This window comes from Helicoverpa armigera, chromosome 15, assembly GCF_030705265.1.
Source record: "Helicoverpa armigera isolate CAAS_96S chromosome 15, ASM3070526v1, whole genome shotgun sequence".
Lineage (NCBI taxonomy): Eukaryota > Metazoa > Arthropoda > Insecta > Lepidoptera > Noctuidae > Helicoverpa > Helicoverpa armigera.
Window position 1 is genome coordinate 2379831 of NC_087134.1, and position 18720 is coordinate 2398550.

The following is an 18720-nucleotide window of genomic DNA, read 5'->3' on the forward strand; positions in this document are numbered from 1 at the left end:
TGTTAATGAAATATAAGGTAACTAATTTACCCGACTTTCAAGTATCGTAGTGTCATGAAAATTGGCAGCTGGGTTTAGTTCTGATGACAATACAATAATATGGTACTATCGAACTTGTCTGATTATAGAGTCGGAAAATATGAACTGGGACTTCATGATCGAACTTCGTACGATAAGTACCTAGTAGTTTGAACTTATTAGAAAAGTCTTGTAATGAGTTTTACAACCATTTACAAAAACATGTCTTTCTAATGGTTTTTAAACAATAATTTCTTTTAAGAAAGCTGACGTTACGTTGTCGGTGAACTTGGGCGTTAGAAGTGGAGAATCTCGCTGGCCTCACCCGGCGGTCACAAGGTCATAATCCACCGTTATGCCTAAGCTGACTGCTATTTGTACCTATACCGGTTGTGGGAATATGTTTACTTAATGAATGAGCAGTTAGCTTTGAATGTTAGTCGCCTTGTGATGAGCCGTTTTGGTACCGCTTTGCAGATCTGGTTTCTTTCGCGTTTTGTGATAATTGATAGGATTAGAATGATATGTATGATAGGTGTAATTTTTCTTTAAAGAAATTGGTAGAGAAGTGGAGTCATTCAAGAACAATTTTATTGTCATTGTTTAAAGTATCATCAGACTTTAATACCTACATGTTTAAATTGTAGAAAGATATTTTTAGAGAAAAGACAGTACTTTGAATTGAACATTGTCTTAGGTACTTTTATTGCATGAAACATTAGGAGTAATTTTCAAGATTTCTTAGGTCTTAGCACTCCAATAAAAACAAACAAAGACAATAAATAATATAGCTCATTTATCAATCGTGTTGTCAAAGTAAATCAATCTAATATGATTGCATACAGATCTATCGCAATGCGTTTAAGCATCGCATGACGGGATCGATAAAATTGTCCACGCTACAATAGATCTTTTGTAACTTGTTATAACAACTGCTTGCTAAATCATCGATTTGTGGTTTTACGAAACTATTGTATTTTATAATTGGATAATCAGACAATTTGGTGTAAACAAAAACAGTCGTTTTTGTAGGCGATTACCGAAAGGGCTTGTTATGCTGTTGTTGTTTTGTAAATGCAGTCAACTGATTGGTAGCAAAAAAGTAAAGATAACTTTTGTTTCAAAATCGCACCTTTCTTTGGATGATTGCGTCTTACTACCGCGACTTATTAGTAGTCCACGAGTAATTAATTAAAAATAAGTTAGGGAATGATACGAATGCTCTTACCTTTTACATAGATCGCGACAAAAAAAAATTTGACTACTGTGAAGTCAATACTACTTCAGAAAAAGCTTCTAGTAAACTTCAGAATTCCATTTTTAGCGTGAACTGAATCATAGACTTCAAATGATAGAACATTTGCGTTGAATGTTCGTGCAAACCAAAACTGGCGGAATCTCTCATTATTTTCTAATTGTATCATTACCTGTCTCAACAAATACCAAAACAATTCAAAGCAAATAAACTCTTTTGCAAAAAAAACGGGCACCTATGCGAAATCTTAGTTTTAAGGACTTTATGTGTATTTCAAAGGGATTTAATGATTGTAGTATGTTTCTAGCATCAAAAGAGTCAGCCGAGAATGAGTGAGAGTGTATTCTAAATTTGAATTTTCTACAATTGCTAAGAAATTGGTTAAACCTTGTTTTGGACTAATTGCTGGGGCAGAAAGTTCGTCGGTGTTTTGAAAAGTTTTTGAAGTGATTTTCAGGAAAATGATAATGCAGTTTTAATAAATGATTAATGTACTTTTTTGTTAGATCAAAACATTTTTGAAAAACTATGCGTATTTAATAAAATTATCACCTGCTCTAAATGGGCTATACTGATGATTGATGGCAATGTTAAGAGTTTCGGTATTTTAGTGTAAAGCGTTTCTACTGTTTAGATGTTGTACCCACGTGTTTTAAAATATCGCTTTTTCATAAATAAACACTATTTAGAAGAGTATCAGTACCTTTGGCTGCGACAAAACAATATTAAAGTAAGCAGTGCCGATCACAACCCGTCTCCTATCGGACTTTGACATTCAAAAAATACCAAATTTTGTGATAAATGTTAAAATTAACCACATGAAAAATGATGAGGAGGGTTAAAGCTATCTAAAAAGTCAAATTATTGCCTCATTGAAGCTCTCGATAACTCCGTAGGTATCGGGTTACTAAACAATGATTTAGCTGAAAGGGAGTCAAGAATTCAAAATTATTGGCCAAACGTATGTTTCTTAAGAAATGAGCAGCTAGCCAATTATTGTTATGATTTAAGCAGGAAAGTGCTGCAGATGCCAGAAAATCTCGGTGTAGGCAAGTTTATTTAATAAAATATCCGTGTGATGAAAACACGCTATTTGAACGTTCAGACTCAGAGATCTTCAGAGGTCTACGGAGTTTCCCAAGAGACGAGGTTGTTTAAAAATCAGTGATTACGAGACCTTAAGACCTCGTGCTCACAGTCTATGCGCTATTTTCTGTATTTTGTAGAATTTCAAGACTTTTAAAAATGTCAAAGTCCTATAGGAGACGAGTTGTGATGGGCACTGCTTACTTTAAATTGGTTTTATCGCAGCCAAAGGTACTGATACTCTTCTAAATAGTGTTTATTTATGAAAAAGCGATATTTTAAAACACGTGGGTACAATATCTAAACAGTAGAAACGCTTTACACTAAAATACCGAAACTCTTAACATTGCCATCAATCATCAGTATAGCCCATTTAGAGCAGGTGATAATTTTATCAAATACGCACAGTTTTTCAAAAATGTTTTGATCTAATAAAAAAATACATTAATCATTAATTAAATTACTGCATTATCATTTTCCTGAAAATCACTTCAAAAACTTTTCAAAACACCGACGAACTTTCTGCCAGCAATTAGTCCAAAACAAAGTTTAACCAATTTCTTAGCAATTGTACAAAATTCAAATTTAGAATACACTCTCACGCATGCTCGGCTAATTCTTTTGATGCTAGAAACATACTACAATCATTAAAACCCTTTGAAATACACGTAAAGTCCTTAAAACTAAGATTTCGCATAGGTGCCCGTTTTTTTTGCAAAAGAGTGTAGTTCCGTGTATTCGCTGTAACAGTTTTACAGCAGTGTTGATTACCTTCGTCTTCAACAATCGAATGGTTTTTGCTCGCCAATTATGTATTAAGGTGTATTTTCCTGGCTTGCGGTGCAATATCGGCGCATCTGCCTCGCATTCCTGTGCCCTGGGCTAGAACATATCGCGTGTGTTCGCGGAATGTGCGCTTGTGGGGGGTGGCCCAAGTGAGAAATGGTGGCGGGTTAGCAGGACTTCGTATTTAGGTGTAATTTTAAAATTTTGTCACTCGGTGAGATAAAGACACGAGAAAATATTTCTTACACTCTCTTTTTTGTATGGTATATACTTATCTGCTTCTATTTTTGCAGTTTAATTGATACCTATATGTATAAATGAGTTGTATACTTGTATCATGTATGTATGTATCTTGTATGTTGTTCATGTAGGTTTACCTACATGAATTAAAGTATACAACTCATTGATAATGTGTTAAAGAATTCAGTTGTCATTCTATTTCCAATGTTTTTTTAGATCTAAATCAATTAAGCTAATTATCAGATTTACAGAGAAAACAAAATACGTCTTTGTAATTGACATTACAAGAGAGTGAAACCAGGACAGCTACTATGTAATTGCGCTTAAAATATTGTTTTCATGCGTGACAAAATAAATCACGTAAATACACATTATGTAAAAACAAGTCCATTAATACGCGTTCTCAATCATTCAATTATTTCGATTGTTGCACGCAATCTGTTACAAATACATCTAACGCAATACAAATTGTGTGTCTATTGCGTATTTCTCTAACGAAACGCACGCACTTAATGATCAAAATGCGTGTGAATTAAGTGGAAAATGCTTGTCACGAAACAGCAGCCATGTCTTTTGTATTTTACATTAATCAATTTAAATTGAATTAATCTTATAGCGTAAAAATATAAAGTGAAATTGGGCCCTTAGTAACTTGTCTCTTTACCTGTCCTTCTACACAGTTTAATATATTTTTTCGTCAAAAAGGTTTGTTTATCAAAACTATATCTTATAGTATATTTACTACAGCCTCCCTCAATTAGCGAGCTATGTAACACTGCAATATTTTTTGAGACTAGCGTGTTCAAGTAAAAACAATATTAATAAAGATTCATAGTTAGAAAAAGGGCATGAATTATGTCAACAAACTGTCAAAAACAAGTTCCATCCGCCATTTTTCATAACTTGTACCACAACAAAGCTACTCTCTCGAATCGGCAGTCATCATTTAGCATCGAGAAATCTGCCGTGACTCGGCGATTACGTACGAATGATCATCGCAGATAATACTTGATGAGACAAAGGAATTATTGTACCGTGCTGGCTCCACAGTGCCTCTTCACATGATGGCCAATGCTGGCCATTGTATACCAGTATACTACGTGCTTTAATGAAGACGTTTGTTGAAGTTGAGATACGTACGTAGACTATGCGGAATGACGATAGAGGTGACATTTGAATCAATCAACTCAGGGTATCGCTGTTTGAATAGGTCTGTTTCAATATAGGTTATTCAAATAGTTCTTTATGTTACTCATGTTGATTAATGTAATTGGATTGTAAACAGTATATCTAAGGCACCCTTGTCATTTAACTTACTGTAAGCTTGCTCTTCAAATAAAACTAAGTGTTTCTGCAGCATTTCTTTGCAGCTCTTGAGGAAGGTATTCAGTTTTTTAGTCGCCAGTGGGAATACCAGTGCTCCCCGCGGTTCCTCCTGCATCCTGAGGAAAGTACTACCCACATCTAGATAAAAAGGAGCCTTTCTCAGACTTGAGACTATCCGTTCAGTAGTTCAGTAGTTTGGGCGTAAAAGCGACGGTCTTATTTTCGCATTCTTATATTAATTGATATTAAAATAATGACTCATCACTGTGTGAAATTACTAAGCAACAAAACTAGTTTTTACATAACCCTCATAATATGAGTTTTTCGCCGGTCAAGCCATATTATGACACCCACTCGCACCTCCTTTCTACCTAGTCTGACTCACCGAATGTCATTTCTATCAGCAACCGCCTTAAATGTCTCAGATCGTTTTGTATTCTATACTATATGTGTTGCTCTTGGTTTCACTTGCATGCCTAGGAAATTACTTTATCATAGTTTATTCACCCGGATGAAAAATCTCTCGCCCTACTTGGGCCTTTCTTGGAATCTTTCGGAAGCGAGACGTGAATCTGTTCAAGCCCAAGCGAAAATCTTTTTAGTTTATAGTCTATTTTCAGAATGCCAATAGCTTTCAATAAGGATGCTTTAAGACCAAACAATTATTATAGAAATTAAGCTAGAACAAGATCATTCTTACTTGATCTTTTAGTACCTACTAGGTGCAGAATCTTTAAAAAATTAATTTAAATTTGAAAACGCTTAGAGAACAATAAAAGAATGCCCTGGGTCTTGAAATAATTTGAGAGAACAAGCACATTCAAACGCACCCTAACGTGTAGGCGTAGCTCCATATTATCTAAACCTAATTAAATTCTATCAAGCTTAACTAGAGTTCTGCAATATTTTCTCACGATCACATTACAGGCCTACAATAATTATGAACAGTTTATGATGAATATTAGCTTAAGTTTCAGTATCATAATCATGGTTTATAACGTTGTCCACCCACGGGTAAATACACCCTTTCCTTTATTAACTTTATGGGTGGGATATCCTAATGGGTTTTACATGATTAGTACTGACCTGTTCAAGGGCTTTCACTTTTACCTTCATATGAGACTTCATACAAGTACCTAGGTATCTTCTAGCAAAGTCCGGCTAATATTTTTAAATCTATACCGTCTTACCACAAAAACTTTTAAACGTCAGTTTATGCCTTGTCTAAAAAAATGTCAAATTATGACGTTGACATATGGTTCATTTTGCAGCCAAATTTTTATTAGACAAGTGTAAAACAGGGTTTAAAGTTTTTGTAGTAAGGCCATTAGTGTTTCGGAAGGCACGTTAAATTGGTGAGTCCCGGCTGTTAAGCGGTAACGTTATTTAGACAGACATAAGTCTAAAAAGTACAGAGAAGGTAAGGTTGACGAATCAACCTCATGTTTAACAAACAGTAATGAAACAGTTAATAGTTCTTTATTTAGGAGCGATGACTATATTCTATTCAGGTACCGATTCCTACCAAAAGCAGTCAGCGAACAAAACAGCAATAAAATTGGTGCTATGGCTCACACGTCAATCATATATGGTCATTACTGAATCCGAACGCCAATGGGGACCCACCATACATGGTGGCACGACCACCTTTGTCAAGCATGTGGGAAGATTTTCTTAGTTACGTAATCAATGTACTGTTACCGAGGAGTGGGAGACGATGGTAGACCCAGTTCTTTTGCTAGCAAAAACGAGTAATTGTATCTAGAAATTACGTAGTAAGCGAATCTTTCCCATGAATGAATCTGGGCAGGTTTATGTGAATATCATTCATAAGTTTTCCCTTACACGAGGTTGTTTCATGTTTAAGTGATTCATTTTGTTTGGATTTTGTGTGGTTTGTAGCGTTAATTGCTTGTGTCACGGCTAACAGCTAATATAATTAACGTTATTTAGGCTTAGCCTTACTCGAGCTTCATAAGGCTCAGTTTGATTCACACCTTCATAAAGTAATGTCGCCCTTCATACATCTGTGTTATCTAAACCTACATGTCTTTACGCACTGTAAAGTAATTGAGTAATTGACCAAGCAGAAAGGAAAAAAAAAACAACTTATTTATATCTATAACCCATGATAAAAAAATACTCAATAGGCGTCAAAACTAAACCGATTCCAAAAATTCTTTCACAATTGGGAAGCTACACTATCCCCAGATGAAATAGGCCATATTCTATCCGGATAGAACCACGAAAAGTAGCGAGTAACCAATAAACCAACAATTGCTTTCACTCTTATTTTTGGAGAAGCTCATATTTTAAGATGTCAATCCAGTCTCCATATTATGGACTCGGCAAGCGTACAATGAGTTGGCGTTACGTGCTGAATAAAACATCATATGACCCACAGCACGGATGAGCAGTGATCGAGGCCGAGTCCTTTCCTTTGGCCTGAGCTGGTGAAAACCGGACATTATAGAGTATTGATACTGTATTGTTTGTAGATAATGAAATATGTAGGTATGTACATAAGTGGTATGTTAAGTTACAACAATAATTGATGGTTTAAGACCCAAGTTCACCGACAAGATCGTCAGTTTTCTTAAGACAACGGTTTACTACGACTTTTCACGTTCAATTTTTCAAGCACGTATTTTAAGAAAAACAAAAGTTTAGGTTGTCAGGGAAAATGGACCTACGAAGATAAGTTCACAACAAAGCTATTTTGACTGCACTTTTTTTGCAATATATATTTATGTAATTTATAATAGTCGGATTGGTTTTCAATCTTAACTCTTACTGAATTCTTGTTGACTAATGGACTCATACTTGAATAGTGGTCGAAATATAACAACTGATATTTTTTTTACCAGTGTAAGTTTATCAAAAAGCTAATTGAAAAACGTACATCAATAGTTGGTACGGTAAACAAAATACGAAGAGATATTCTAGCTACTATAAAAAAATGCAACCCTCAGTTTATATGAAACACATATTCACAACTCTGAAACCTGCGCACTTACAGTTTATCAAGGAAAACCTTCAAAATCAGTTATGATTCTTAGTTCACTCTTATGTATTTGTTGATCCAAAAGAAGCAAAAAAGAAGCCGAACACGGTGAAGTTTTACAATGCTACCAAATTTGGAGTACCTGGACGTTATTGATCAAATGACCAAGAAATATAGTGTCAAAGCACCTTCTGCTCGTTGGCCCTTACAAGTGTTTCATGATATTATGAATTTGGCAGCAACCAATTCTTGGATTTTGTACAAAAATCCGAGAAAAAAGGTCATTCTTGACTTGGCAAGGGAGTTTATCGCCCGAGATACCCACTCCCTGATCACGCCATCTAGGTTCTTCACAGCCCAATAATAGCATACCCCAGACCCTGAAGAAGAACGTAGCCAAAAAAAAAACGGTGTCACGTCATTGTTACGTGCAAAAATGCAGACAAAACCAACGAATCTTGTATTAGTTGTAAAAAGCCTTTGTGTGGTTCTTGTAATGTAAACAAGGAGCTAAAACATCAAAAATGTGCCATTTTTTTTTATTTTTATATAAAAAAATGGATGTTTAATTACTATTAAGGTCTTTTATTTTCTATTAGATGTTAATCAATACAAATTAAAACCATAATACACGAATAAAACATTACAACCCATGAATGGGTCATTTGACCCCACTTGGTCTTTGTAGGTAGTTCAAAATTTCGGTCTTTCTAGTGTTAATGAACTCGATTCACCCACCAATCATGTAGGTAAATGGCCAATGACTGCAACCATAAACAAGCAAACATAACAAACTTTCGTAATCAAATAAATTGTTCAAAACGACAACATAACACTTAAAAAATAACAACTAACGAGGCCCAACTGTTTGGTAACACTTTTACTTTCAAACTTAATTTTGCAGCGTCACTTAAATACCCTATTTCCGTCCCATTTCCCCTTATGAAAGCTCTGAATTGTGAGAAAGAGATAACGGATCTTGATTGTCAGTGCGGAAGGAGGTTTTATCGTAAGGAAGAAAAGGCAACAATGGGATAGTTGTATAACGTCACAGATTATAAAGTTGCAAGCCTAGATGACAGGTATGTGTTGCAAGATGTGTAGTCATCATAGACAACATACATTATTTCTTTCTTGCAAAGAGAAAGGCTATTAAAAGGGTCTAAGTACAATTTGATTGTTCAGTACAGAGTTTATCTTAATTGTCATCTTGTTAACTGGTGTATTACTTGTTGTTTTATTATGTAACTGATACGTTTGTTAATTTTAAACACTCCATTAAAGTTTTTACGTGTTTTATATTATATTGTTGTTAAGTGGCTTTTTGGGATTATTAGCGCAGTTTATTTGGGAAACTTGTACCTATCAGGATTAAAAAGTTACTTTTTACCACTTTGAAATAAGCAATATTATGATAGGCAATAAAAGTGAGATGTCATTCCAATAAACCTCAAGAATAGGAGTATAAATCATTAGCGTAATGAAACGTAATTTTATTTTAAACTGTTTGAAGACGATCAGCTCACGCGACTGAAATTACAAACGCCATTAAATTAGACCAGATGGACAAGTGAAAGCTTATGCCAGTAAAAGTATTAGAAATTAGTGATCATTCATAACAAATCATACATTTATGTATGCTGTTCATATATCTCAGTGATTGCATGAGAACACATCATACACACTTAATGGACAATTAATTGTGCGAGACTACAATCAAGATATTTATGATACATTTAAATTAAAAGGATCGCCAGACGCCATTTGTCACGAACAATTTGAACTGTCCACTCTATTTGATCAAGTTGTCAGACATCTTTGTACAAGATTTATTATGCCGTTTTGTGAATCCTACTTTAATACCCAAATATGTGTGTTGTATTATAAAAATACAAAATGTAGTCATAAATTAGCATCATCAATAATTAACTTGTAACAATAAGTGACCCGGCAACTCACCGTTAATTCGCGCCAAAATATTGACAGATGTTCACAATTTCACATTAATCACGACCACAGATAAAATATAATCGAAACTTTTATCCAAAAAGGTAGAATGTTTACAAATTGTGTTGTTTTAATTCGACTAGGTATTTAATTACAGTGTTTTAAAGTTGGACTGCTAGCTCTAATTAGAACATCAATTAACGTGTACTAAGACCGTCTGGGAAAATGCTGCCAAAAACTTGAATCTTTTGAAAAGGCTGGTGACCCGGTGACCTTTCGGACCGCCAGTTCTCACGTCTGTGTATATTAAAAATACCGTAACATTATTCAACACAATGATTAAGTTTTAGGTCGTCGAGATAAGCTTTACTTAATTCACACTGAGAAATAGAAATGTATTATTTTATCTCAGAATTTCATCTTTAGCTTTAATAGATCTTGTAATCTGCCATTTTATTGTAAAAACCGGAACTCATTCTTGTGGTTAACCATAAATTAAAACACCGTATTTGTATATCGGATGTTACATTTTTACTAAAGAACGGAAACAATAAATACAGAATCTGTCATAACATAATGGCTCTTTTAACTTCCACAGAACCATTAAAATTAAGGTTTCAAACATTATTCAAACTAAGCAAAATAATCAATTTCATTCACTGATATCAAAGCTGCAGAATTGAACTAATCACCATCACAAACCAATTTAAATTATGACATTATCTGCAATCGACTCTTAATACAGATTATGATTGCCCAATCTTAGGCTGAACGGAATGTTCCTTTGCTTGACTTAAATTAATTGTAGCTACCACTTTATTTATCAAGTATCGCAAAAAGCACTATATATAGGTACTTAGTAGTTTAGATATCAAAGTGGAATGGTAATATAGGTAGTTGGCAAACATAATAAATCAAGGGACTGTCGTAATGGCTACTGTATACAATGGTACGTTAGTTCCAACGACTGTTGCTTCATTCCAACGAGATCCTACTTGGTATGTACTTGGCATTATGGCGACCAACATAGGTATAACTAACGACCAGTTAATATATTGTTTTGGTAGATATATAAGCTTACCTAAGTTCAACTGGTGCCATAAACAGTGTCAATGACAGATGAAATCTTTTTATACAAATGTTTTGACTTCTATTCCAAGTTCTCATAGAATGTTCGCCATTTTTGTCAATTTTCAGGCATTTTGGCAAGTAGGTAACCCACTCATTAAAGAAAATGAGAAACCTTGACGAGAAACTGCATTCTCACAGATTCTCCCGAAGAATTCGAGATATAATTTCCAAGGTCTTATCGTGACTAGAAGCTATACCATTAACAAAAGCTCAAAAACTAACAACTATAATCACAAGCCGCTTTACAATTACATAAAGACAAATACATGGTAGCAACCTGCGGGTTCCCACAAGTTCAAAGCGATTCAGACAATAAATCATTTCGTCATTCTGCCAACTACTAGGCTTGCTCTGCAGTTTCACTTATCCTATGTACTGTCTATGGTACATTTTTCCTTTTGCACGGCTCGTAATGGTCAAAAGTTAAGTTGCCTAATAAAGGTACAAATAATTTAAAAAAAATACATAGTTCTAGCCAAACTCGACACATGGCACGAGTTGCTTGTTTAGAAACTATTTTATGATGTCAACCGGCGGGCGGAGGTGTACGAGCGTATGGGCCACATGTGCATACTTAAGGTTACTTGTGTGTACGGAAATTACTTGTGTGTGATCAAGTTTGGCGAAAACTGCTGCTCTGGTTAAATAATCATCAAAAACCGAAGTATTTTTATCAGTTCCAAATTGGTATCATTCCTGAGAGTGTACATGGATGGAGTAGACATGGATAGTGAATGAGTCTATAGTTCTAAAGTAAACGTGGGTTATGAACCTAGCGAGAGTGCAGACAGTGCACAGTGCACCTCACTTAGCCGTGGGAATAAATAATAACTGTTAAATTAACAGCGCTGTTTCCGCAGCTTTGAGCGGTGACTTTTAAACAAAAAATCAGTTAAGTATATGGGAAGTTGCTGGGTTGTGCAACTAAAGAAGAAAGCAGATTTTCAGTACAAAATGTTTTAATTTAAAGCCAGATATTTTACAAATAATATAGCAACTAAAGAAGTATGTGTATACTTCTTGATATGTACACAATAAATATATTTTTTCTTCTACGCTTAAAAACGACGAAAAAGTACGCTTTTTGACCAGTTTCCCACGTTACTGTAGAATATCAAAATTCATTTGTGTTCTTCTAAATCCGGGTCAAAATAATGTTCATTCACATTTTCTTTCTCTTCGTTTGTTTGTTCTTTATACTTACGCGACATTCTGTCATATTTAGTGACTCACTTTTTATTTACTTTTTGGAAAACCGTGAAATGTATAACCGTTAAAAAGCTAATAACAACGCTTAGTTTTACGAAAAATATTACTTTGAAGAGACAAAAACTATCAATGGCTTGTCTCAAAAATGTTTATGGATTCACATATGTTATTATTAGGACAATAAATCAAATGCTTAAATGACAGAAAAATGCAAAATCATGTCATTTCGTATTATTAAGCTAGAATGAAGCCCACACAAGTCCATCAAATCCCACTCAACATTTGCACTACTTATAAAATAAGTTACATAGTTTCTTTTGCCAACTTGATGTATACCAGAATGCTTTAAATTATATGAATTTCCTAATGTGGTCATCCTACATTATTTTCTCTCTTCTACAGACAGCAATATTAATAGAAATGACTTTGTTGACTTTTTGGTTAGATGGATAATTTCCCGATTTTTCTTTATGCAAACAGTATCTACCTAAGTAGTTTTAATTACAGGTTTTCACGGATAGCCACCGGGCACCATACTTATTGCTAAAATAACTGAATCTAAAGGTTTTCATTAATATTAAATTTTGAAAAAGTTTAAAATGTAAACATGGCGATAACACACCGCCATAGATTCTCATTGATACTTAAGCATCGTAGGCTGACCAGTTTGACTTTTAAAGAGGATTAAAATTCCAAATTAGAATACATAAATTACTGTCTTGTTATGGTGTAACTTAATTGTATTACGTAATGTCTGCCTTTTTGATTTCCATTGCTATTTGATATATGTACTTAGAAGATAGGTGCAATCCGGAATGTTCTGTGATTAAAAACTTTAAAACACTCCTTTTTAATTGAAAACCTAAGAATCTTTTAATAAGTCTTGTACTTAAAACGAATAAAAAACATAGTAGGAATTTTGGCAGATCCATTCCCTGACCTCGTTGTAGAAAGTAGCATCGCCGGGCAACACAAGAGTCATAATAAGTCGGGAACCGTAAGATATAATATAATAGAAATAAGAATTTTACATGATCTTACTGAAACGTATAGAGACTTGCAACCCTTTGCAAATAAAACAATATGTTATATCTAAACTATCATGCTTCCCTGCTGACCAAAATCTAATACAATCACATAATTTGCGTAATACCATGGTGTTTACATTTCACGGGACATAAACTCCCATATATCCATAGTCCGTAATTAAAGGCCCAAAGACATCGTGAACCAAATAAGATTTCTAAACAAGAACAAGCGTTGAACACAAAAACTAACATTACTTACTGTGTATGGTAGTGTGTAATTTGCATCTGCTATTAAATACGGGTGAGTAGGGTGTGCAGTATTCAGGTGTTTTGAAGGAATATCCCTTATTGTTTATTTAGCATTTATTTTGTTACGTAGTCACGTAATTAATTAGTCAAGGGTCAATCAAGTTGGGGATTGAGGTGCCGAGTTGTCGTCCAAAATTATCATCATCATATTACCTGGATATTTATTAAATCCAAATTATTATAGTAAGTACTTATATTTAATCAACGCGGTAATTATGTCCCAAGTTAAACTTCAAAAAGTAATACAATGTAGGTACGGTATGGTAATTATCATCGTTTCTAAAACTTCGCATGAAGACTGTCTACAATCCCAAACATACATAGTCTCCGCAAAAATACTACAAACGCGGTAAGAAACACTCGCGAGGCATGTCGATCCGCTGATTGCGTCCGAAGCGACACAACACCGTCAGCCGTGTGCGTTCGCGCAGCGGAATGTTGTTGAATTTAAAGATTTTAATTATGCAGATAATTAGTGTAAGACGTCCTATAATTGTGTATGGTAAATAAAAATTTGTGTATGCAGCCATTGTGGAGAAATTCACCAAAAACAGATTCCGCTGGGCGAACGTTGGCGAACGTTGTCCTGGCGGAACTTTTTTTAATCCATAGACTTTAGAAGAAAAGAGATGTGTCCGAAAATTAGTGTGTATTTGTGTATAATTGATTATGTAGGTATGAATGAAATCAGTGCATGCATAAACTTCGGATAGCTACAAAAAAGCGGCCGTGCCATATGTCTAAGCAACGTTCTTAACTTGGTAGGTTAGTATTTATTAATATGGTACAGTTGCGTACACAAGCGTTAGGAAAAATAAAACAATTGTATTTCTTGATTGAAAAATATTTTTTTAATAATGATGCCACTATCTACGATAAAAATAAATCTTCAATTAACAAGTACTTCTCTATTTAAATATCCGTGTACAAAAATATTTTTATTATCATTACTTACATAAATTACTTGACTACGTGTTTAAAAGTAACGTTAATAAACGTTACGTATTTTAACTAAAATGTCGTAGATAGTGGCATTATTATTAAAAAAATATTTTTCATTCAAGAAATGCAATTGTTTTATTTTTTCCTAACGCTTGTGTACGCAACTGTACTATATTAATAAATATACTAACCTTCCAAGTTAAGAACGTTGCTTAGACATATGGCACGGCCGCTTTTTTGTAGCTATCCGAACTTGGTCGGATTATGTAGGGTTTCGATGCTCCGTCAGTATTATAATTGTCTTTCTTTAATTACTGAATTTAATGACATGAAATTTTGCAAGTGAATAGTTGAATGATTAAACTAATTATTGGCATACATTTTACCATGCAATTCCTTTAGAACGTCGTGATATTCGACATTATTTGTGAACAGTGATCTGTTCATGGTAAAATATCCTATAACTTTTTAATTACTAAAGGAACATCATTGATACTTGGCAACATGTTGGAGACACTTACAAGGTTTGTGTAAACGTGAAAATCTAGACCCTAAACTGCATACTTTAAGAACTAAGACCTAATAAGTGTATTTTACGTTTATATTTTTATCTTTTAAACCCAACGACTTTTTCTAAATCTGTTTTTTAAACAAATATAAACAAATTCAAAACAACGTATGTAAAAATCTACAGCTCTCTATGTAAGCGCTTTATATGAAAACTAGCTAATGGCCAAACGTTCGCGTAGCGGAAACTTGAATTTCTCCGAAGTTTATGCATGCACTGATTTCATTCATACATAATCAATTATACACAAATACACACTAATTTTCGGACACATCTCTTTTCTTCTAAAGTCTATGGATTAAAAAAAGTTCCGCCAGGACAACGTTCGCCAACGTTCGCCCAGCGGAATCTGTTTTTGGTGAATTTCTCCACAATGACTGCATACACAAATTTTTATTTACCATACACAATTATAGGACGTCTTACACTAATTATCTGCATAATTAAAATCTTTAAATTCAACAACATTCCGCTGCGCGAACGCACACCCGTCAGCCATGTACCATGCTACTTCATAACTGTCCCTTGGGAAACTGGGCTCATTGATGTTCTATTGTTTTTAAGTACTGCCAGTCGTAATTCGTGGTTTTGGTATTAATGTTTTCTTCTTAGGTCTTTTGGTGTTTCCAACTAGATACGTATCGATGTCTACATATATTGGCATGGAAGAGAAGGAAATGCAACCTATTTTTGATATACACTCATAAGTTTCTTAATTTTCATAGAAATGCGTAATTTAGAACTATCAGTGTATTTTTATTTACAGATATAGGTACACTTTAAAAGTCTATATTTTTACTGAATAGGTATATTTTTTCTGCGTGTTCTGTGGCTTATAAATGACTCATGAATACCAATCCTGCATGACCTAATTCAAATAAGTAACTGTATTATGTCATTCAACGGTTACCGGTTAATATAATTTTCTGAGAAATCAATCATTGATCAGAATCCATTCAAACGTGATCTATTTTTTGCTGGCAACACAGACTTGTACCATTCTCTCACTCGTAAGGCGAATACAAGGTTTGTGACCAAGTTACGTCATTTTTCCTAATTTGGGAACTGCTGTCCTGCTTCAACGGAGAGGTTGCCGTATATGTTCATTTATTGAAGAATAGTTTTCTTAGTGAAGTGTAGGCTTTTATAATGGTTAGGCACTAGAATTATGTTTTTCATAGAATACGACTAAGGCAGAGTTTCACCATTTAGGTACCTATGACGATAAAAAACCATAACCAGCCATGAAATTGCTGACCATTGATCAAATCAGGGTTTGGCATACGCTATGAGTAAAAGTTATTTTAAAAGCAAAGACAATAAAAAATCACTGTAAGACTAAGGATAATATTACATTTTCGATCAATTCGTATATTGCGTCCCAAAACAAGAAATTGTAGACGGATAACTTTGCGGAATAAATGTGGGACATTAGTTTTATCTGTGGTCAGCAAGAATAACGTTCTACATTCCAGACCGTAAGCTATTACTTGAATAAATAGTTATTACTTAGATCAGTGAACGAAAGGCCCTGTAATCTTCTGCCATTGACATGAAAATAACTATATATTCGTAAAATATTCTCTGATTAATATCTAGACTTAAAAGTCTTAGTTGGAGGAACTTGTCTATACAGCTAACTTGTCGGCAAAAAATAATTAATAAAAAATGAATAGACACATAACACACATTTTTAATTATATTTTTTAATCTATAAGTCAACGTCATTCCAACCTACGGGCTCGTTCGTTGACTCGCAGATAGAAAGTTGTTAATTAAGAACGCGTCTGATTGGCGGCCGATTGTGTAACCGAACGCAACAGATCAACCATGTGGCTGAACAGGGAAATGCCTTTGCCGAAGAAAGTGGACACGTCATTTTTCTTTTGTGTGATGACGTAATGATCATAGAGTTTTGAGTATTTATTCAGATGCTTTTTTTTACTTATTCATAGGTCTGTGTTAGATCAACGTAATATAATTTATTTGAAGTAAAGGATTTTCAAATTGTAGGTACTTATGTGCTCAGATATAAATATATGTTAATGACGATGGCAGGTACCTACTTATTTCACCGAACATCACATGATGATATAGGCACCTCTCCCGTAAGGATACCTTAATTGAAATTTAAAATACATCATTTTCTTATCTTAAAAATATCTAAAAATAGTTACAAATGACCTAATCAATTTAAACAACCAGATCGGGCACAATGTCCTTAAGTCCTTACCATATAAAAGAACATTGAACGCAATTGCACAATTGCATTTTCACATAAATATCAATCTGTTAAGCCAAGAAACAGCATACCACGAGGAACAATGAGCAGCGATTCATTGCAAGAGATCGCATTTCAGGGAAACTAGTTAACATTGTGACATTGTTGCACTTTGTGCATAAATGTCGGCACGAGTATGAAGATTGACAGGCACAATAAGACGTTGAGCTAATTATTGTGATTGGCAACCCTAACATTAATTAATAATTGTTTTGTTTTGCAGTCGCATGATCTATTTCAGATTAATTTCTTGTTTCTTAGAAAATATTTGCAGTAAGTTCCATGCAGGACTAAAAGCCATAAAGAGCTAGAAACCACATTTAACATTACAAAAAAAAGTAACATAGGCTGGAGAAATAAAAGTCGAAAAGGTCGTAATTCCCCGTGACTCCGTTTCTTATTCATAAAACCACAGCGTTGGGAGCACGCTTCTTAGAATTTACCGGCACCTGCCAACGAACCTTATTGCTAGCATAACAAGTTATGATGTATTGTTCAAAAGTAACCAGCTATATTAACAATTGTTTGGAATAAAACCTTACGTTACATACGTGTAAGAATTTCAACGAGAGCGACTTAAGAAAATTTTGATTGATGATTAAAATTGATTTAATAACACAAATGCAGCAGCTCGGATTGTTTATGCAAGCACATTATTTGGATAATTTACAACCGCACTAAACTTTAATAAAACATAAATTTCTTTAATGGCAACTCTCGACTATCACTGACTTTATTCCAACGAGAATCTAATCTTGTTTTTATAGCAAAGGTATTTCCTTGGACTGCCGCAGGTAATTGCAAGCAACGTAATGAAAACGTACCTTATTTAAATATGGAGATATTTGAGGAAGAAAAACGTTTTGAAAATGAGGCCAACGCCGTGTACTAGCCATATAAATAGGCAATTAACTCTGTTAATAGACTACTGCTCCGGATAGATTTTCTTGTGAAGAATTCCAGTTAGAAAAAAATCACGCACGCGTCGACCGTTGCGACTGGAAAGCGTAAAATGGCGAGCCTCGATCGTAAGCGCGGACATATTGTTACCAATCAATTGTTTATTATTATGATTTACAGTGAAATTGTATTCTATAAAGCCAATTTAGCTTGTGCTTGTGAATGTAAGGCGAAGAGACGGATATACAGACGTGATTGTAACCCACATTATAATAACGGCACATGAACCATAAATAACATATTTTAAAAAACCTTAGCTGTTCTGTAAAGTTTCATTTGCATTAAAAAAAAGAGATCCTAATAATATGTTTTTCTTATCACAGTCTAATAAAATGTTTCAATATTTAAACGTTAAAACGGCCAAAAATATTATCCTATTGTCAATACGAAATGAACTCAAAATAATTCGTGAAAGGTTAACTTAGTTCCCGCCATTTATTTCTCCGTCAACCTTGTGAGAGCGGCCATTTTGAAAAAAGTACTAGCCTACCTAAGCACTGTACTTATTTATCGGTGCAAGTAGGTTTAATACCGGCCTTGTCATCTACAAACTAGACTAGATGTTAAAAGTGAGTGGCTGATACTCTATTGTTAAACTTGAACTTAAATAATGGCGTGGGGTCATTGTAT

At 34.2% G+C, this 18720-nt stretch overlaps 2 protein-coding genes across 5 annotated transcripts in view; both read left to right on the forward strand.

The window, feature by feature from the left end:
* The window catches only part of LOC110371207 (hillarin), a 60510-nt gene that overhangs the window by 29636 nt on the left and 12154 nt on the right, over positions 1-18720 (forward strand). The gene's annotated exons all lie outside the window — the stretch shown is intronic.
* Positions 12098-18720, forward strand: part of LOC110371251 (NADH dehydrogenase [ubiquinone] iron-sulfur protein 5) — a 71378-nt gene continuing 64755 nt past the window's right edge. Inside the window, exon 1 of the mRNA XM_064037977.1 lies at positions 12098-12108. The gene's annotated coding sequence lies outside the window, so the exon portion shown is untranslated. The remainder of the gene's footprint in view (positions 12109-18720) is intronic.